At 39.6% G+C, this 22,852-nt stretch overlaps 1 long non-coding RNA gene across 1 annotated transcript; it reads left to right on the top strand.

Moving 5' to 3' along the window:
* Positions 1-21,942, top strand: LOC130458272 (uncharacterized). The gene is made up of 3 exons (XR_008917389.1): positions 1-452; positions 10,160-10,303; positions 18,401-21,942. It is a non-coding gene; the product is annotated as an uncharacterized LOC130458272 (long non-coding RNA).
* Positions 21,943-22,852: the final 910 nt, after the last annotated feature.

Here is a 22,852-nt window from a genome sequence, read left to right as displayed (position 1 = left end):
TGACACAGAGTGCCACACCTAATAGAAGATGAGGCAGCTTCTGGCTGGCCAGGAAACAAATTGTGACTTCAGTCAAGGGGTGGAGGAAGGAAGGGTCCTTCTCTAGCCCAACACAACAGCCCCTGCCCCCTCCATGGAATGTGGAGCTAGCTAGGCTTGTCCCAGAGGCCTCTGGATGCTTTGCCTTCCCTGTTGGGTGTCCCTTTCCTCTGAAATCAACCTCTTCAGCATCAGAAGGTCCTAAAAGGCTTTGGGGGTGCAGCGGCTACGTCAACCCGAGTGGCTGTGCTTACGGCAGCAAAAGCAGGACTGGGCTTGCTACGAGGAGGAAAATGTCAGCATCAGAGATGGCGATCCCTAGACAAGATCTGGCTTGGATCCCACTTGGCTGGTAGACAAGCAATGGCAATAGAGGCGAAATGAAAAATGGATAATTAGCAGCCAAGCAAACAGTATGTTCCAATGAGGCTAAAATATTAGGCTCGGTAATGGTTGTACTACTAGTTACTGGATTCTCTTCTAATCACTCAATTATTCTTTACAGCTTAGCATTCCCTTTCCGGTGTGGGAATAAACCACCTGTTCCATAGCTGACTCATATTGGTTCCTTAGTTTTTGGGGTTGGTTTGGTTTTTTTTGGTTGGGGCCTTTCTCCCTTCCTAGCTAAGAGGAAGAAAGTTGGGCCTTAGAGTCAGGAAGATTCTCATCTCCCATCAAGTGGCAATTGTGACCTCAACTGACCATGTGCCCCTGGGCAAGTTTCCCCAGTGGATTCTTTAAGGCTAGAAACTGAACAGCAGAGGCTCCAGCTGCTTTTAGTAGAAGGACAGTTATTCCTCCTTCCCCATCGAGGGGTTTGGGGGAACTGAAATTTCTGTGGCCCTCTCTTTCTACCAGAGAAAAAAAAATCTGAAATTTTATCTTTTTTTATGGGGTGTTCTACAGAACCTATGGTAAATTGTGGGTTAATTTTGCATTTCTGAGTATCTAAACTCTTTCTGTGTCATCTGCAGCTTCTGCAAAACTCCCACAAATCCTCATTCAATTTTTTATGCCAATCTGCGATTTATCAAAACCAAGACAAGGAAAATCATGAGGTGAAAGAGGATAACTAGTTTCTGATGTGGAGTTTCTTTTACTAATTTTATTTAAACCCTTACCTTCCATCTAAGAATCAATTACTGTGTATTGATTGGTTTTAAGGCAGAAAAGTGAAGATGAAGTGACTTGCCCAGGGTCACACAGTTAGGAAGTGAATAAGGCCAGATCCCAACCCAGAACCTCCTTACTCTTGGCCTGGCTTTCAATCCACAGAGCCACCTAGATGCCCTCTCTACTCTAATTAAATAAAAAATGAGGGGGGATCATTGGTCAGGCATCATGGTGAGTTGCTTGTAATTCCAGTTACTGAGAAGCAGACAGATGTCTTGAGCAATTTCTGAGTTGTAGTTGGCTAAACATTCCTCCAGTATCAAAATGGGGAGCCCTCAAGGAGAGGCAAATTGGCCCAGGCCAGAAATAGAATAGAAACAATTTCCATGAATAGCTACTGCATTTCCAGTTTGGGTAAAATAAGAGAAATCCATTCCCACCCTCCCCCTGAAATTCATAACTTTGGAGAGAAGTGTCTCAATTTGAGTGATGAGATGAGGAGCTTGGTTGCAAAGAGTGTGAGAAGAAAGGAAATGGAGGTAACAGATGTAGCAGCTCTTTCTGTAGTCTGGCTGAGAAACGGAGATGAAACTTAAGACAGCTGGAAAGAAAAGGAAACTAATGAAGGTTTCATTTTGTTTTATTTTTGAAAGGGGAGACTTGAGCATGCCTATAAGGAAGGAGATAATAAAGAAACATTGAAGATTAGAGTAGGCGTGACTGTGGGGACCTTTTGTTAGAGTAGAAGGAAGAGAAGGAGGACAGCTAAGTGGCTCAGTAGAGAGCCAGACTTGGAAATGAGAGGTCCTGGATTCAAATGTGATCTCAGACACTTCCTATTTGTGTGAACCTGGTGTACAAGACACTTAACCACAATTGCCTAGTCCTTACCTGTTTTCAGGAAGGAAGGAAGGAGGGAGGGAGGGAGGGAGGGAGGAGGAAGGGAAAGAGAGAGAAAGAAAGAAAGAAAAGAAAAGAAAGAAAGAAAGAAAGAAAGAAAGAAAGAAAGAAAGAAAGAAAGAAAGAAAGAAAGAAAGAAAGAAAAGAAAGAAAGAAAGAAAGAAGAAAGAAAGAAAGAAAGAAAAGAAAGAAAGAAAGAAAGAAAAGAAAGAAAAGAAAGAAAGAAAGAAAGAAAGAAGAAAGAAAGAAAGAAAGAAAGAAGAAAGAAGAAAGAAAGAAAGAAAGAAAGAAAGAAAGAAAGAAAGAAAAGAAAGAAAAGAAAGAAAGAAAGAATGAAAGAAAAGAAAGAAAGAAAGAAAGAAAGAAAGAAAGAAAGAAAGAAAGAAAGAAAGAAAGAAAGAAAGAAGAAGAAAGAAAGAAAGAAAGAAAGAAAGAAAGAAAGAGGGAGGGAGGGAGGGAGGGAAGAAGGAAGGAAGGAAGGAAGGAAGGAAGGAAGGAAGGAAGGAAGGAAGGAAGGAAGGAAGGAAGGAAGGAAGGAAGGAAGGAAGGAAGGAAGGAGGAAGGAAGGAAAGAAGGATCAAAGGCATGTGTAAAGGAATAGTTGGTCTTGGTGAAGAAAACTGCTTTGTGAGAGCTTCACAGAGGAGAGGAAATTTAAAAAATTAGTGATAGGAACAGATCATAGAATCACTGAATCACAAAATTTAAGAGTTGGAAAGGACCTCATTGATTCCACTTTTACACAGAAGGAATCCCCACCTCTATATGCCTGACAAGTAACTATGCAGTCTCTGATTGAAGATCTTCAAGGAAAAGGAACCTTCCATCTCTCTAGGCAGCCTGTTCCATTCTGGAGAGCTCTTCTATTAAGTTTTTCTTGACATCGAATCTAAATGGGCCTCTTTGTATCTTCCATTCATTGTTCCTGGCTTTGCCCTATGGTGCCCAAGTGATCACATCTAAACCTTCTTTCTCATGACAGCCTTTCAAATACCTGAAAAAAGTTCTCATGTTCCCTCCTGAGTTTTCTATCCACCATAAACCCACCCAGTTCTTCCATCTTATTCTCATATGACTTGGACTGACAGACAGCCTTTCCCCCTCTGGAATGGGCTCCTCTGAACACTCTTTAGTTTATTAGTGTTCATGTTTAGGCTGAAGACAATACCACAAGATGAAGTCTGATAAGGATAGAAGACAGTGAAGTTGTCACAGTGCAGCGCAGGATAGCACTCGGTGTTGGCTGCCTGCTAAGGCTGCTCAGGTTGGCTATCATCCTGGCTCCCCCTATCTCTGACAGTGATGGTACAATCAGATCAGGGAATGATTTTTCCCATTCCCTGCTGAAACTTAGTCCTTTCTCTCTTATAGTCTGGCAATTTTCTGTAGTCCTGGCTGCAAATAGGTAAAGTGCTGTATTGATGCTATTGTCCTACAGGCTTGTGGACCATAAGTCACTTTAATAGAGCCTTGCCTGTGATTCAAGAACCTGTTACAGTTCGTCTATTTTTTACTCAGAATTTTATACACATAAGATTTTTATTTTATTTTTTATAATTTCTTATTTTTATATAGAATTTCATTTTTTTACTCATATTTGGGATTTTTTTGGGGGGGTGGTTTGTTTTTTGTTTTTCTTTTGACAATTGTTTCATATACCTCATAATGCAGTCATGTATCCCAGTGTGATTCTTGTGTTTGTCAACACCCTCCTCAGGGGGGGTTGTATAATTATCCTAAAATGCAATATTTAAATTTTTTTGAGAAATTTCAGGAAAAGAAACTTGCCAACACCCCAAAATCAAGAAAGTAGATCCTTTTGGAGAGGGTGCTATAAAGATGCTTGAAAAAGCTACACACTGAATCAAAAGATCCAGAATGAACTTTGGGATATAATGAACTGAATTGAAGGGGTTTGAACATACTTATTCTGAATGTAAACTCTTATGCCAAAGTGGACTACCCCCTAGTTGGCATTTTGTCAATGTGTCTATCAATCAGTTCTTGTATTTTACTCCCATCTCTAACTATTGTAACTCCCTCTTAGAAAAATGCAATATTGTATGCACTTTTAGCTAGAAGGTTTTTAGAGTTATAACATAGTTATATTTAAATGATCCATTGGGGGGGGGGGGTGACAGTTCTCCCAAAGGATCACAGGGGGGATTGTGTCAATGAAGTTTACCCCCTCCCCCTCCTGAGTAACTTTACCTGTCTTTCAAACATTCCTGACATAGCATATCTGCTCCAGGGTTACATCTGTGTATGTTCCATATGTCAATAAGTCAAGGTTGGGGGCTGCTCGGGGAAGAACTGTGGGGAAAATCAGGGAAGAAGCCAGAGATCAGGCAGGTGAGGGGGAGGAGAGGAGAGACATGCAGGCTAGGCATGACATGGTCAGATTACTTAGAGGAATTACATAGAGGTCTACGCTTTCCAATAAACTTTATAAAATATATATCTGGGCAAAAATATTTTTAATTCTTACAGAATGGCGATCATGAAGGGACTTTTTTTTAGGACTTTAATTTTCTTCTGAGAGAAGTTTTGAGTCTTAGGTAAAGCTTAGGTAAGATAGAAGCTGCTTCAGTTTGCTGGCCTGCCTTCATATGCAAAAGGAACCTCAGAAGAATCGGGAGAACTGAGAAGGGAACAGAGCAGGCAGGTGAAGGGAAGGAGAGAAGAGACATGCAGGTTAGGCTCCATGTGGTCAGGTTAATTAGAGGAATAGTTGTCTACCCTTTCCAATAAACTTTATGAAATACATATCTGGATAGATATATTATTTTCAAGTCTTGCAACTGAGTGGCTGCCTGCTTCTCCTTGATATTCTTTGGGTTGCCAGAACATCACCCTCTCCTAGTTCTTCTCTACCTATCAGACCACTCCTTCTTGACCTCTTTTGCTGGTCTCTCATCCAGGTTGTGCCTTTCTAGCTGTGGGCATCCCACAGTTAGAACAGTCTGTTCAGGACTTTCTTCTCTTATCTTTCTATACTATACTTGGTGAACTCATCAACTTCTGTTTATTTAATCACCATCTCTTTTTCACTTCCAATTTCATGTCTCCAATTGCCTTTCAGACATCTTATTCTGGATGCCAAACTCAAACTGTCTAAAACCGAGCTCATTATCTTTCCCCTTAAACCCTCCTTCTCCTGCCTTCCCCATTACTGGCAAGGACAACATCATCCTCCCATTTCCTCAGGTTTACCATCTAGATGTTATTCCTGACTCATCATCTCTCAGCCCTCATCTTCAACTTGTTGCCAAGACCTATCAAATTCACCTTTGTGCCATTTCTCAAGTAGGTCTCCTTTTCTTCTCTGAACCACCTGATAAAGGCTCTCATCATCTCATGCTCAGATTACTTAAATAGCCTGCTGGTGGGTCTGCCTGTCTCAAGTTTCTCCCCATTCCAGGTCATACTGTGATTTTCCTAAAGCACAGGTTTGGGACATGTCACACCATCCCTACTCAATAAACTCCAGTGAGTTTGTCCTAGAAGAAGAATAAGGACCCTTCCTTCCTCCAACCCTCCCTAGCCCCTCTAAGATCAAATTCAAAATCCTCTGTCTTTCAAAGTACTTCATAATCTCCCAACACCACCACTACCTTTTAAGTGATGAATACATTTTAATGACACTGGCCTCCTTGATTTTCCTTCAAACAGTCAATAAATGTTTATAAAGCCCCTACTATGTGTCAGATGTTGTGCTAACTGCTAGGGATACAAATAAAAAAGACAACCCCTGCCCTCAAGAAGCTTACAGTCTAATGGGGAAAGAAAATGCTCAAAAGAAAGCCAGGGGAAGAATTGGGGGGGGATGCCAGAGGATACCCTGGTGGTGTTGGGAATAAAGTGGAGGAGGGGGAGGAATAGGTAATGATGTTGGGGAGTCCAAACCAAGCAAAGCAGCTGGTGGGAAAAGAAGAGTTGGTTGGAAATTCTGAGCCCTTTATAAAGGGATGACTCAGAATTTGAGAATTTTTTATTTCCACCCTCCATCCCTCCAACCAGAGGGGAGAGGCAAATAAGAATATGAGGAGGTATTGAATATTAAAGCTAAAGCAATCTCTATGATGATGAGTTTTTCCTGGAGAAAGTATGATGTTCAAGAAATCAGAAACCAAGTGGGGAAACTAATTGGTAAGAAACCAAGAGATGGATACAATCTCTTAGCTCCACACATTTTTTGCTGGCTGTCCCACATGCCTGGAATGATCTGCCTCCCAGCTTCCTTGGCTTCTTTCACATCCCAACTAAATGTCCATCTTCTATAGAAAACCTATCCCAACTTCTCTTAATTCTACTGCCTTCCCTCTTTTAATTATTTCATATTATCATTTGTTTGTTTGTTGCCTCTCCCATTAGATTGTGAGCTCCCTGAGGGCCTTTTGTCTCTTTTTATATCCCAAGTACTTAGCATAGTACCTGGCACATAGTAGGCTCTAGATAAATGTTTTTTTATTGACCTATCACAGTGCTGACTCATGTTGAACTAATCACTCAAATCTCCACATCTTTTTCAGATAAACTTTGGTCTAATCATACCTTCTCGTATTATATTTATGAAGTTGCTGTTGTTTTACCCAAGTGCAAATATGGGGGGCAAAGCCAAGATGGGGGCTTAGTAGCATTGAAAGCCTGAAACTGCTCTGACTGTCCTTCCAAGTGAAAATATATCTCTTATATCAATTTTATTAGTCAGACCCTTGACTGTGACCCTGTCATTAAGGATCACAAATAGCTTTGACAATTTCTTTTAGTGTCATTATAGCTTTGTTGTGGGCTTTGGCAGAAGGCATCTCCTCTAGTCTATTGTAACCTAAGGTGAATTCACAACTGGTTCCTTCTGGAATGCAGCAGCATCCAACTTAGAAGGGATGAAACTATAGATCATTGGAATTGCTGTCAGCCCACCTTTGATATTTTGCTCCATACATATAATTTTGGAACTTCTCAATATCGGTAACTTACTTCAAAACTAAGAATTGCAAGTTGTGTCTGGGATAAGTGTTGCTCAGTCTCCTGGTGGCAAATGTAATGGGTTTTTGGTGAATGCCACTTTCTTAGGAAAGTCCTTTAGGCTAGCATAGGCCAATGCTGATGCTTACATTAGGCAGGTGAACAAATCTTTGAAGATTTCTTCACATTTATCCATCCATCGATCTCCAACTATATCTGCTGATTTTTAAGATAACTTGACTTTTCTTGCCCTTCTGGTCTCTTCTAGCAGGTATGTAGGAGTAAGCCTCTGCAGGGATTTATTCATAGCAACATAATTTGTGATAATAATCACTAAACGAATTTGTGATAATCACTAAATCTTTAAAAAGCCCTTAGATCTCTAAGATTTTGTGGTCAGTTCAGGAGTGTTTTAATTTCCTCTGGGCTCAGTGTTTTCACATCCTGGTACCATATTGTGTGATCAATATATTTAACTGAAGTTCTATGCTCTTGTCAAGTGCCAATTTCCCTTAGCTCATCCAGCACTTTCATTCTTTTTTTTTTTAACCCTTTCCTTCCATCTTAGAGTCAACACTGTATATTGGTTCCAAGGCAGAAAAGTGGTAAGGGCTAAGCAATGGGGATTAAATGACTTGCCCAGTGTCACACAGCTAGGAAGTGTCTGAGAATAAATCTGAATCCAGGACTTCCCATCTCTAGGCCTGCCTCTCAATCCATGAGCCACCTAGTTGCCCCCTCATCCATCACTTTCATTAGTCTCTCCCTAGGTTTTTCCAATGTTCCTTCTAAAGACATGAAGTCATGGAGATGAGTAGTATAAAAATCATATAGAAACAAAGTCTACTAAATCATTCCTAAGGATTCCTGTGGGTTGCATATTGACTTAGAAAACCACATACTAACATTATAAATCTGCTGTATTTTTATTTATTTTGTTAAAGATTTTTTCAATTACATTATAATCTACTAGGCAATTCTCAGAGGTGGGGCAATGCTGCCAATAAGAGCTTTTATTTTGATGAATTTCAATTGTTTGACACCTCTATTATCATAGTTCATGTCTGACCCATGTCTCCATTACCCATTGGAAGGTGGCAGGAGCCTTCAAGATGTCTTGGGGAATAAGCTCACCTTGGTGAAATCCAACTGTTCAGAAGACAGTGGTCCTCTCTTTGTCTTTCTCAAATATAGGAATGTGATAGTGTCCACCAGTTGATAAATCCAAGATTAAGAGCCACTGGCTGACTAGTAGACAAATTGGGGCATCTTGAACCAATGGCATAGTTTACTGGTCCACATAATTTATTTTGGCCAAAGCCTGTTAGTCTATACACAATGATGTCTTTCTTACTTCCTCAGTATCACCACTATAGGTGATACAGTCTGCTGGATGCTGGGAGGATAAAATTCTTTCAAGGAGTTTCTGAGATGATGAGAAAGGACATCGTCTTAGATTATTCCCAGAATGGCAGGGAGTCAGTGAGTTGGATTCTGTAGGTTATTCTTGGGCACATCCAGCATCATTTTGATGCCACAAAATATGCCTGTCCTCCTGTTGAGACATTAGCTCAACCAATTGTTCCACTCTTTTGATGTGGGGGAATCGATCACCAGAGTCAAATGCCTTGGGATTCACTCTTGAGTTTGAATAACCAGAGCTGGCATGATGAATACTAGCAGAACTTGTGAGCCTCGACACAGGTTACAGGGAGGGTCAAAAGTGTAAAGGTACTGAGTACGAATTTCTTGCTAGGATTTTAAATAGGCTGGGTTTGGTTCTAATCAGTGTCTTTTACAGAACAACTTGAATATCATGGTTGCTTAAGATCTACTGTCAAGAAAAGCAGAACAGTCCTCTTCAATCTTCATTCTCATCTCTGTTCAGGATCCTTTGGGACCATTTGGAATAGACCCATAAGGAATCAATGATCAAGTCTCTGTCATTTTTCTCAGAATCAAGGTCTTTCTTCTTCCTTGGCCCCTCATTCCTCCCTCCCCCCCCCCCCCCCCCCCAGTTTTCTGGTTCAAGAGACTTTAGCTTCTGTAGGAGCAACAGTGAATTTTCTGGTTATAGCCTGATGTGGGTATTCTTCTTTTAGGTCACTGTAGCTGCCATTCTTTGACCCTCTACCTTTCCAGGAAGAATCATTTGGTCCATTGTTCTACCTCCTGCCCCATCCTCATTTAACTTTATGCTTTTGAATTTGCAACTGTACAATGGTTACCTTGTTTTTCTTTTATGAACCATACTAAAAATTATACTCTTGGGAAAATTGGTTTGCAGAGGTGCTGTGGTCTTCCATCTCTGTATTTGAGTTACTTTGGCTAACTCAGAAGAGATAGGCGAGGGATCTAGACCAGTGATGGATAGCGAGGTTTATCATACTTCTGTGTATTGGCTTCAATCTGATTTTGGCTACTTTCTTAGAAGCAATCGTACCTCTCATTAATCTCTGTCACTGAGAATCCATTCTGACTAGAAAGGCAGAAGGCTTGTGTCTTCTCTGTTGAATAATAGAATTGATAAATGAAGCATATAAATGGGCATCTAGGTGGCACAGTGAATAGTGGGCCAGAGTCAAGGAAACTTGAGTTCAAAGCAAATCTTAAACGCTTACCAGCTGTGTGACTTCAGATAAGTCACTTGACCCTGTTTGCCTCAGTTTCCTCATCTATAAAATGAGCTAGAAAAGAAAATGGCAAACCACTTCAATATCTTTGCCAAGAAATCTCAAATGGGGTCATGAAGAGTTGGACTCCAATAAAACAATAAAATAACACCAACAACAATAGTGTATATTAATATCTAGCATTTTGATAATTTTCTAATATTTGCAAAGAGTTTGACGAATATCTCATTTGATCCTCACAACAATCATGGGAAGTAGGTGTTGTTATTATCCCCATGTGCAGATGAGGGAAACTGAGGCAGACAGCAGTGAAGTAACTTGCCTAGAGTCACACAGCTAAGAAGTGTTTGAGACTGGCTCTGGTGGAATCTCACCACCACCAGATTGCATCTTTAGGTTTTCAAATGTGCTCATTATGTAACTTTAGACTGTGTGGCTTTAGAAGCCTATACATAAGAGCTGTTCTTCTAAAAACTCTCCATCAATCTGCTCCTCTTTTCTGACAGGCTGCCAGTGCTATAGTATAGCTGATGTCTAACTCTACAAACTTCCTATGATTGTTTTTCTGGTTCTTGACCTGAGAAGATTCGTAATTTGGGCTTGTAATATTTCTCTGGCATAGCAGATCTGACTTTAGCCTTACCTTCCAAGTAAGTGGCATTTTTATGTGACTCTAGTTTCGATATAAAATTGTGATCACATTGCTTAGGAGAACTCACATTTTTCTTTTCCTTCTTTCTTTCCTTCTCTCCTTCCTTCCTTCTTTCTCTCTCCCTTTCTTCTCTCCTTCCTTCCTTCTTTCCTTCCTTCTTTTCTCCTTTCTCTCTGCCTTCCTTCCCTACTTCCTTTTTCTTTCTTCCTTTCTCTCTCTTTTTCGTCCTTTGTCTCTCTCCCTTCCTTCCTTCCTTCCTTCCTTCCTTCCTTCCTTCCTTCCTTCCTTTCTTTCTTTCTTTCTTTCTTTCTTTCTTTCTTTCTTTCTTTCTTTCTTTCTTTCTTTCTTTCTTTCTTTCTTTCTTTCTTTCTTTCTTTCTTTCTTTCTTTCTTTCTTTCTTTCTTTCTTTCTTTCCTCACCTTTTGTCTTTGACTCATATTTAAGTATTGACTCCAAGGCAGAAGAGAGGTAAGAGCTAGATAATGGGGGTTAAGTGGCTTGCCCAGGATCACAGCTAGAAAGTATGAGACCAAATTTGAACCTAGGACCTCTCACCTCTATCCACTGAGCTACCTGTCTGCCCCTACTTCTTTTCTAAGCATCATTTCTTCTTCCAAAAGTGACCTGCAGATTAATTCTCAGGTGCTATTTCCTTTTGCCAGAACACAGGGAATGTTTGAATGATCAAATAGCTCTGATAATTCACAGAGTACTTCCTAGATGCTTTAGGTTTCTAAATATTCCTCTGCAGGGCTCCAGGTTTTTCACATTCCTTTGTAATATCTGTAAAATCTGTGTCTGTTCCTAAGCCCAAGTAAAAGGTTCCTTCAACTTTCAATATTTAAAGCATGGCAATATAATCCTTTTACAATGTGAAAATACATTGAATCGCCTATAGCATTTATCTTTTAAAGAGATGATTCTGTGTTTAATATATTAAAGTAAACCAGTAATGCTAATATAAGCAGAAAGCATGGCAAAAGCCTATCACTATTGCACAATAAACCAGCTATATTTAATTAATGGGGCAGCTAGATGGTACAGTGGATAGAGCACTGGCTCTGGAATCAGGAGAAACTAAGTTCAAATTTGGTCTCAGATACTTACTGGCTATGTGACCTTAGCCAAGTCACTTAACCCGATTTACCTCAGTTCCTCATCTATAAAATGAACTGGAGAAGGAAAGAGCAAATCATTCTAGTATCTCTGACAAGAAAACCCCAAATGGAGTTATGAAGAGCTGGGGTAGGAGATGACTGGGGTGGCTCAGTGGATTAAGAGTCAAGTCTAGAAATGGAGTAGGTAAGGGTTTGAAAAAATGTTTTTAAACAGAAGTTGGACTAGACTGAAAAACAACTAAAATATTTAATTAATATGTGGTACATAAGAAAATATGCAAATAAACCTCAGTGCAACAGAAGTAAACTCAAGCTCACAAAAAACAATACCAATAGCTTCCTTTCATGTGCTAACATATAACAAACAAATATGCAAATAGCCTCAGGTCAACAAGAGCCCTTACTCATGCTCAAAGCTGAATATGAAGGATGCCTCATGGCCCTATTAGAGACAAAATCTTTTGCTAATTAGCATTTTCATGATGAATAGATTACAGAAGACAGACCGGTCTCTAAAGAAACTGAGAACAACACCCAACAAAATGGAAAATAAATGGAAATAAGACTTTTTTGAAATCAGAAGTACAAAAATTAGAGTTTAATTTAATAAAAATTAGAGAAATATAAAAATTATATTTACATAAAAGAAAATATACATGATACATGCATCTAAAAATGAAAACAAAATAGAAAATGCATTCAAAAGGAATTGGAAGACTAGCTGGCTCAACATACAGAAAAGAAAAGCCAAAATAAAATAAAATTTCCAGAGAAAGGAGGTAAAAGTTCCATTGGAGGGAGCCAAATAAAACAGAGCAAAACATAAAGCAAGAAAAAAGACCAAAATGCACTAATGGGGAAAAAGTCAATGAATAAGCACGAAGATATTTAAAATTAAACAATGGAGACATAAAAGTACCCCAAAAGTTAACAAGGCAAAATTTCTTTTAGCCAACATCAACAAAAGCTCAAAACTCAAAACCACCACTAAAATACTAATCACAAGAGAGGATGAAAATAACCTTTCCAAAAATAATAAAATATAAATCCCACTAGCAGAGGAGAAAGCAACAGGAAAAAAAAATTTCAAAAATGGATTCCCAAGGACAAAGTCTACACATGTAGAATGATGCAAAGCCTGGGGTGCCCCACTTCTTTTTTTTTTTTAATTTAAGTTAATTTATTTAGTCAATTTAGAACCTTATTCCTTGGTTACAAGAATCATATTGTTTCCCTCCCTACCCTCCCTCCACCCTTCCCACAGCCAACGTGCATTTCAACTGGGTTTTACATGTGTCCTTGGTCAGAACCTATTTCCATGTTGTTGGTGTTTGCATTAGGATGATCATTTAGAGTCTACATTCCCAATCATATCCCCTTGAACCATGTGATCAAGCAGTTGTTTTTCTTCTGTGTTTCTACTCCCACGGTTCTTCCTCTGGATGTGGATAGTGTTCTTTCTCGTAAGTCCCTCAGAATTGTCCTGGATCATTGCATTACCACCAATGGAGGAGTCCATTACATTCGATTGTACCACAGTATATCAGTCTCTGTGTACAATGTTCTCCTGCTTCTGCTCCTTTCACTCTGCATCACTTCCTGGAGGTTGTTCCAGTTCACATGGAACTCCTCCACTTTATTATTCCTTTGAGCACAATAGTATTACATCACCAACATATACTACAATTGGTTCAACTATTCCCCAATTGAAGGGCATCCCCTCATTTTCTAATTTTTGGCACCACAAAGACAGGGTGCCCCACTTCTAAGGGGTCTGAAGGATGTCTCCAGTGGAATATAGTTATCCCGCAGGAAGCTGGTTCTTCTTGGCTTCCACTTAAGCGTGCTTTGAGATTCTACCTTGGTTAGGTTGGGGTATTTATATATCCTGTGGCTCACTGCTCATCACCTCTGTTTATCAGAAACTTCCACTTTGCCTATGGGTAAGCTCATGAGGAATCAGTGTCCACTCCTTCCCTCTCTTAGAACCTCAGCTCAACCTGAACTTTTACATCTAGGCCTGATTCAATCCACTGAGCTACCCAGCTGCCCCCAAGGATCTCACATTCTAATGATGCAACAAACACACAAATGTACACACTATATACACACCCAAACATATATGTTTTATGTGTGTGTACATGCTTATGTCTATTGTGTGTGTATATATATAATTGGTATATACATACACACTCAGAAAATAGAAAGTAATCTCAGAGGAAAGATAATAGAGGTGGTAGAGGACTGGAAAAATCTTTTGTAGACAGTGGAATTTGAAAGAAACCAGGTGGGGCAGCTAGGTAGCTCAGTAGATTGAGAGCCAAGCCTAGAGATGGGAGGTCCTGGGTTCAAATTTGACCTTAGACACTTCACAGCTGTGTGACCCTGGGCAAGTCAATCCCCATTGCCTAGTCCTTACCACTCTTCTGCCTTGGAACCAATAAAAAGTATTGAGGGAGAAAGGAAGAAAGAAAGAAAGAGACCAGGGGATCCTGGAGGCAGAATATTCCAGAGATGGAAGACAGTCAATGAGCAGAGTTGAGTCTGTGTTCTGCATTCAGAGCAGCAGGGAGGCTGTGTAGCCAGATTGCAGGGAATATTGGAAGACAGTCAGGTGTAAGGAGACTTGAAAGGTAGGAAGGGGCAAGTTACAAAGGCCTTTAAATGCCAAACAGAACATTTCCTATTTGATCTGGGAGCTAATAGGGAACCACTGGTAGTTATTGAGATCTGCTTAGTAAAATCAGTTTGGCATCTGAGTTAAATTGGGCAGAGACTTGAAGGAGGGATTCCAGCTAGAAGTAAGTTGATGAGGACCTGCACCAGGATGGCTGGCTTTGGCTCTTTTGAGTGGAGAGAACCACGTGTGTGAGAGGCATGAAGATAGAAACAGTATTTGACAACTACTGAATATGTTGGGCAAGTGTAAGTGATCAATAATGACACCAAGGTTCCAAGCCTTGGTGATTAGGAGAATGGAATTGGGAAAGTTGGGAAAAGGGAAGGGTTTGAGGGAAAGATAGAGTTTTGTTTTGTTTTGTTTGTGTTTTAAGATACCTACTGGACATCCAGTTTGAGATTTCCAAAAGGCAGCTGGACATGTATGACTGGAACTCAGGAGAGAGATTAAGGCTGATTATATGACTTTGGGAATTATCTGCATAGAACCTGAAGGAGCTAATGAGATCGCTGAGTTAGAGTCTAAAGAGAGAAAGGGATCTAGGATAGAATCTTGGGAAACACCTATGGATGTTTACAGAGAGAGAGAGAGAGAGAGAGAGAGAGAGGGGGGGGGGGGAGGGAGAGAGAGAGAGAGAGGGAGAGAGAGAGAGAGAGGGAGAGAGAGAACAGTTTCATTTGAATAATGTAGAGGATTTAGAATGTTGCACAAGAAGTGGAGATACCTGGCATAGATGGCTTTTTCAAGGAGTTTAGTTTCTAAGGGAAGGAGAGATAAGTAAAATATTAGGCAACAGGGATAATCAGATCAAGTGAAGTTTTCTTTCTTTTTTTCAAACCCTTACCTTCCCTCTTGGAGTCAATACTGTGTACTGGTTCCAAGGCAGAAGAGTGGTAAGGGCTAGGCAATGGGGGTTAAGTGACTTGCCCAGGGTCACACAGCTAGGAAGTGTCTGAGGTCACATTTGAACCCAGGACCTCCCATCTCTAGACCTGGCTCTCCATCCACTGAGCCACCCAGCTGCCCCCTAAAGTTTTCTTAAGGGCAGAGGAGAAATGGTCAGCAGATAAGGAGATGAGAAATTGAAGGTTAGTGAGAGTAGGGATGAAAGTGGGGGAAATCTGCACCCTGGATACCATCTCTCATCTCCTCCAGCAGATTTCCCCCACTTTCATCCCTACTCTCACTAACCTTCAATTTCTCATCTCCTTATGGGCTTCATGTGAGATAGACGTAAAGGAGGAGATAGTAGGGGACCATGTCAGAAGGATGTGAGATGAGGAGGGGAGAAGAAGGAACTCTTGGCAAAGAGACTCCATTTTTTCTTGGAACATGAGGCAAGATCCTGGTCTGAGAGCAGAGTTGGAGGGGGTACCATGGAAGCCACGAGGAGACATAAGACTGTTTAGAACAGCTGTTGTGGTGATCAGGATAGCAAATTGATTAGGGAGGTGTAAAGGGATTTCCTCACTGCAGTGAAGGCCCAGTGGAGATTATGTAATAAATGTGTTGTGTACTCAGTCAGTGCAGTTTTGTGATTTTCCCCAGCATGGGAATAGGAGTGAATGCGGCGGCGGGATGGTGGGAATAATCCCAGACTGGGATGAGGCAAGGCGTGATCTGTGACAGGGCAAGGGAGCATGAAATTCGAGTGTAGAAAATCGTGTAAAATTGATCTGATTCACCAAGGTGTGAAAAACAAGGAAGGGACCAGAGTGAAGCCAGCGCAGGCGGGACGAATAAACTGAAGGGTGCTGCACGATGGTACAAAACAGGGCTGAGGGGCCATAAGGCGGAGGGAAGGATGGAATGATAAAAGATTATGTAAGGGACTTTCAGAGTTTATGACCATGGAGAAGGAACACCTGAGGATGATGGTGGGGTCCAAGGTGAGACCCTCTCTGTATGCTGCTGAGATGGAATTGAAGAAGGGAAGGTTGAGGAGTAAAGAGAACATTAATGCCTACCTTGAAGTTCCTTAATATAAGGGCAGGTGTTGGGCTGGAAAGAATTTATCTCAATACCTATGGTCAGGCAGCTAGGTAACAGAGTGAATAGAGTGCCAGACCTGGAGCCAGGAGGTCCTGGGTTCAAGTGTGACCTCAGACACTTCCCAGCTGTAGTCACTTAACCCCCATTGTCTAGCCTTTAACCATTCTTCTACCTTGGAACTGATACTAAGCATCAATTCTAAAATAGAAGGTAAAGGGTTTTAAAATAATAATTATTATAACTATGGTTCCTATCTTTTGTTCTTTTGGTTCTCCTGAATTCATTCTGCTTTTGGGCTAAGTGACTGGTCCAAGGTCTCACAGGCAAGAAGAGGAGCCAGGATGCTGACCTTGGACCTCTTCTAAATCCAATGTCACACACATGTAAAATCCAGTGGAATTGTAGTTGGCTATGGGAGGGAGGGTGGGGAGGGCAGAGAAAGAACATGACTCTTGTAACCTTGGAAAAATATTCTAAATTAATTAAATAATTTTTTTGCCAAAAAAGGGTAAGATTAAAGATAAAATAATAACCAAAATAACCAAATAAATTAATAAATGAATAAATAAAATAAATCTAATGTCACAGGCAGGTCAGATCAGGAGTTTGAGCTGAAGGAAAGGGCTTTGTAAAACTTAAACATTACTTAACTGCCAGCTATTATGACTTTTGTTAATAATGGTTTATTCTGGGATTCTCTCCAATCCTCATTTACTAGACATTGAAGTTGGGGGCAGGAGGAAGAAGTGCCTGTAAGGAAGGAGTCTGAGAGTAGATTATGGTGGCCCTGGGGTTGGTAGAAGGAAATTGGGGAGGAAATGGATCCTTACCTAACCTCCCTGGCAGGCTTTCTGGCCAGGTTGGCAGGACCTGGGCCCAAGGCCCTGGACGTCTACCATCTATCTCCCTGTGAGACCCAGTTTTTTCTTCTCAGTTCTCCTCCCTTTCCATCAGAAGAATGGGATTAGACCCTGGCATCTGGAGCCCCTCTGAGTTCTTGCCTTCCTCATTTTAGTCTTGAAGTTCCCACGCTCAGGGAGTCCCAACCTCTTAGTTTTCCCATCAGGAGGTTGGTGGAACTTTGGAGCCCCCTCCTCAAGCTTGGCCTGAGGCTGGGCAGGGTCTGCCAGGGAAGCCCCCTTCCCCCCACCCATAACCGGAGCTGCATTTCTCTTTGGTGAGCTCAGCCCCTCCGGGGATCTTGGGCCCAGAGCCAGGATATGAAGCAGCTGCTGTAGTTGGGAACCCTGACCCAGGAACCTGAGAAAGGTCTCACTTTACTCCTCCAGCCCCCTCCAAAAAAACCCCAACCCAACCCAACCCCTCCAAAACAAAAACACAAAATAGCCCATACACAAGCCAGGGTCCAGAAGAAGCCAGCCTTGTCTTGTCTCCTCTGCCCCCATCACGTAATAACAGCTGTGCTGGGAACCCAGGATCCTGGTCCTTGAGTGCTGGAGAAACGCTGGGAATCATCCTGCCTGGCTTGGGATCCTGGGCCACGGGGGCGGGGGAGGGGGGAGAGCGGCCGGACTCAGAGTCAGCTGTGGGTTGGAGTGCAGCCACGCCATGGTTGGCACTTGGTGACCAGCCACCACCTCCTGCCTTTCCTCAGTCCAGTAAACTGCCTCAGAGAAAGGGGAGACTAGGGAAGACGCTTGGGTGTCATCGGGTCCTGAAGAGAAGAGGCAGGAATGTTTAGCTTGGAGGACAGAAAACTGGTATCTGTTTCCAAGTACAACATTCTGAGGGGCTGGTAGGTAGAGAAGCAGGATTCGATTTGCTGGGCTAAATCCAGAGTGGAGCTGAAGGGAGGAAGTGGGGAAAGGATGTGCAGAGATGCGGCTTTGGGGGAGCACTGACTAGCACGGAGAGCTGCGGTCCAAAAGTGGAGTCGTTTCCTTCAAAGACTGACGAAGGAAACCCGGAGAACAATGTATGTGGCAGTTACGTAAAGAAAAACAACTTGGAAAGTCTTCAGCGCCAGCCAGTACCCAATCACGACCCCAGAAGGCTGATGGTGACGTCCGTTTCCCAACCTCTTGGCCGGGAGATGATGCTATACAAGACGGGTGGAAAGAGGACGTTTGCAGACATTTCCAGAGGGTGAATTTGTTTTGCGTGAGGAAGCTTATTTGTTTCAGGGGAAAGCTTCAGTTTATCAGTGGTGGGAGTGGAAGGCCAGTGACAGAAATGCGAAAAGGGAAGGGAAAAAAATCTCAGTGAAACACTTAAAATTGAAATTGTTTATTTTTTTTCTCAATTACACATAAAGAAAAATTTTAAACATTTTTTTAAATTTTAGGTTCCTAATTCTCTCCCTCCCTCTCCACTCCCCTCCTTGAGAAGGCAAGAAATTTGATATAGATTATACATGTGTGGTCATGCAGAACATTTCCATATTAGTCATCGCAAAAGAAAAGGCAAACCATAAAACCCCAAGGAAAATAAAGAAAATAAAAAAATAAGCTTCAATCTGTATTCAGACGCCATCAGTTCTTTCTTTGGAAGTGGAGAGCATTTTTTGCCATAAGCTTTGGAATTGTCTTAGATTGTTGTATTGCTGAGAATAGCTAAGTCATTCACAGCTGATCATTGTAAAATATTGCTGTCACTGTTTATGATATTCCCCTGGTTCTATTCATTCCACTTTGCCTCAGTTCATGTAATCTTCCCAGGCTTTTCTGAAAGCACCCTGCTCATTATTTCTTACAGCACAATAGTATTCCATCCTAATCATATTCTACAACTTGTTCATCTCTTCCCCAAGTGATGGACATCCTCTCATATTCCAATTCTTTGCTAACAAAAAAGAGCTGCTATAAATATTTTTGTACATGTAGTCCTTTTCCTTTTTCTTTGATCTCTTTGAAATACACATGTAATAGTGGTATTGCTGGGTCACAGGGTATATACACAGTCTTATAGCTCTTCAAGTATAGTTCCAAATTGTTCTCCAGGTGGCTGATATGACAGTAAGGGAAATTAATAAATGTTGGAGGGGATGTGGCAAAATTGGGACACTAATGCATTGCTGGTGGAGTTGTTAATTGATCCAACCTTTCTAGAAGGCGATTTGGAATTATGTCCAATGGTGGCCAAAAATTGGAAAATGAGAGGGCGTCCCTCGATTGGGGAATTGCTGAAAAAATTGTGGAATGTGATGGTGATGGAATATTATTGTGCTATAAGGAATGATGAACTGGATTATTTCTTTAAGAACTGGAAAGTCCTCCATGAACTGATGTGGAGTGAAATGAGCAAAACCAGGAAAACATTGTACACAGAGACTGAAACATTGTGGGACAATGAAATGAAATAGACTTTGCTACTAATGATCCAGGATAATTCTGAAGGACTTATGAGAAAGAACGCTATCCACACCAAGAGAAAAAACTGCAAGAGTAGAAATACAGAAGAAAACATATCATTTATCACTTTTTTATGTGGATATATGATTTGAGTTTTGGTTTTAAAAGATTCTTATAAAAATGAATAATATGGAAATGGGATTTAAGTGATAAAATATGTATAACCCAGTGAAATTGCTTGTCAACTCTGGGAGGGGGGAGGGAAGAGGGGAGAGAGAGAACATGAGTCATGTAACCATGGGAAAAAATTTTTTTTAATTGCTCTCCAGAATGGTTGGATATGTTCATAATACATTGGTGTCCCTATATCTACACATCCCCTTTGATGTTTGTAATTTCCCTTTTCTGTCATATTAACCAATCTGATAGCTATGAGGTGGTAATTCAGAGTTGTTTTAATTTAATCAAGAGGGATTTAGAACATTTTTTCATATGACTATGGGTAACTTTGCTTTCTTCTCTTGAAAACTGCCTGTTCATATTCTTTGACTTTTTACCAATTGGGGAATGACTTGTATCCTTATAAATTTGACCCAGTTCTCTCTATATATGAAAAAATGAAGCTTTTATCAGAAAACTTTCTGTAAATTCTCCCCCCCTCTTCCCAGTTTCCTGCTTTCTTTCTAATCTTGACAGCATTGATGTAATGTTATGTAATAAAAATTATCCATTTTACTTCCTCTAATGCTCTCTATTTCTTGTTTGGTGATAAATTCTTCCCTTATCTATAGATCTTACAAACAATATTTATTCCATGCTTCCCTGATTTGCTTATGATAGAACCCTTTATATTTAAATCATGTACCCATTTTGACCTTTTCTCAGTATATGGTGTGAAATGTTGATTTGTACCTTGTTTCTGCCAAACTGCTTTCAAGTTTTCCCAGCAATTTTTGTCAAATAGTGAGTTCTTGTGCTGAAATCTTGGATCTTTGAGTTTATCAAACACTAGATTAAAATGGTTATCTACTACTGTGTATTGTGTACCCAATCTATTTCTTAGCCAATACCAGATTTTTTTTTTATTTCCACTTTGTAATAGAGTTTGAGCTCTGGTATAACTAAGCCACCTTCCTTTACATTTTCCCCACATTGACTCCCTTGATATTCTTGATTTTTTGTTCTTCTAGATAAATTTTATTACAATTTTACTAGCTCTATAGAATAGTTTTTTGGAAATTTGATTGGTATGGCACAGAATAGAATTGTCATTTTTATTATATTGACTTGACCAACCATGAGCAATTAGTATCTCTCTAGTGTAGATCAGACTTTATTTGGATGAAAAGTGTTTTGTAATTGTGTCCATATAGTGCCTGGATTTTTCTTGTCAGGTAGACTCCTGAGTATTTTATATTGTCTTTAGTTATTATAAATGGAATTTCTTTTTCTATCTCTTCTTGTTGGACTTTGTTGGCAATATTTAGAAATGCTAATGATTTATGTGAAGTTTATTTTGTACCCTGCAACTTTGCTGAAGTTGTTGATTATTTATACTAATCTTTTAGTTGATTCTTTAGGATTCTCTAAATATACCATCATATTGTCTACTGAGGGATAGTTTTATTTCCTTATTGTCTATTCTAATTCCTTCAATGTCTTTTTCTTGTCTAATTGCTATAGCTAGCATTTCTAGAACAATACTGAATAATAGTAGTATTGATAGGCACCCTTGCTTCACCCCTGATCTTATTGGAAAGGCCTCTAGTTTATTGCCATTACAGATAATGCTTGCTGATAGTTTTGGGTAATTACTATCTATTGTTAAAGGAAAGTTTCATTTATTCTTATGCTTTCTAGTGTTTTTTAAAAAAGGGATGAGTGTCATATTTTGTAAAAACCTTTTTCTGAATAACCAACCATATGATTTCTGTAGCTTTTGTTATTGAGATGGACAGTTATGCTGATAGTTTTCCTAATATTGAACTAGCCCTACATTCCTGGTATAAATTTCACCTTGCCATAGTGTGTAATCTTTGTGTTATATTGTTGTAATCTCCTTGCTAGCATTTTATTTAAAAATTTTGCATTAATATTCATTAGGGAAATTGGTCTTGAGTTTTTTTTTCTTTTTTTTCTCTTCCTTGTTTAGATATTAGCACCATATTTTATTCAATAAAAGGAATTTGGTAGGATTCTTTCTTTGCCTATTTTTTCAAATAGTTTACATACTATTAGAATTAATCATCCTTTAAATATTTGATAGAGTTCACTTGTGAATCCATCTGGTTCAGGGGATTTTTCTTCAGGGAGCTCATTCATGGTTTGTTTAATTTCTTTTTATAAGATAGGGTCAAGTGTTCTAATTCCTCTTCTATTAATCTGGGCAATTTATATATTTCTAAATATTCACCCATTTAATTTAGATTGTCAGATTTATTGGCATATAGTTGAGCAAGATAGCTCCTATTAAATGCTTTAGTTTCATTTTCTTTGGTTGTGAATTTACCCTTTTCATTTTTGATACTGATAATTTTATTTTCTTAATATAGGGTTTATCTATTTTCTTTATTTTTTTTATAAAATCAGTTTCTAGATTTATTCATTAGTTCAGTGATTTTATCACTTTTAATTTTTTAAATCTTGCCTTTGATTTTCAGGATTTCCAATTTGGTGTTTAACTGGGAATTTTATATTTGTCTTTTTTCTGTGTTTTTTTTTTTAAGTAGCTCAGCCAATTCACTAATTTGCTCCTTTTCTGTTTTATTGATATATGGATTTGGAGATATACATTTTCCCCTAAGTTGATTCTGGAATTTTATCTCATTGTTGTCATTCTCTTCAATGAAATTACCAGTTTCTATGATTGCTTCTTTGGATCACTCATTCTTTAAGGTTAGATGATTAATTTTCCAACTAATTTTTAATTTGTGTTTTCACAGCCCATTATTGAACATAATTTTTATTGCATTATAGTCTGGAAAGGATGTATTTAATATTCTTGCTTTTCTGCATTTGATTGTGAGGTTTTTATGCTCTAATACATGTTCAATTTTTGTGTAGATCCATGTATCACTTGGAAAAAGGTATATACCTTTCTATTCCCATTCAGTTCTCTTCAGAGGCCTATTAAATCTAAGTCTTCTAAAATTCTATTAATCTCCTTAACTTTCTTATTTACTTTATGGTTACTTTTATCTAGTTCTGAATGGGGAAAATTGAGGTCCCCTTATAGTTTAGTTTTACTATTTCCTCTTGTAACTCAATTAACTTTTCCCTTAAGAATTTGGATGCTATGTCATTTGGTACATATATGTATAGTATTTCTCTTACTTCATTGTCTATGATCTTTTTTAGCAAAATGTAGTTTTTGTGCTCATCTTTTACTTAGGTTTATTTTTGCTTTTGTTTTGTCTGAGATCTTGACAACTAACTCTGTTTGTTTG

Source organism: Monodelphis domestica, chromosome 3 (genome assembly GCF_027887165.1).
Source record: "Monodelphis domestica isolate mMonDom1 chromosome 3, mMonDom1.pri, whole genome shotgun sequence".
Taxonomy (NCBI): domain Eukaryota; kingdom Metazoa; phylum Chordata; class Mammalia; order Didelphimorphia; family Didelphidae; genus Monodelphis; species Monodelphis domestica.
The sequence above is the reverse complement of the archived record's forward strand: the minus strand, read 5'-3'. Positions and strand labels throughout refer to the sequence as shown.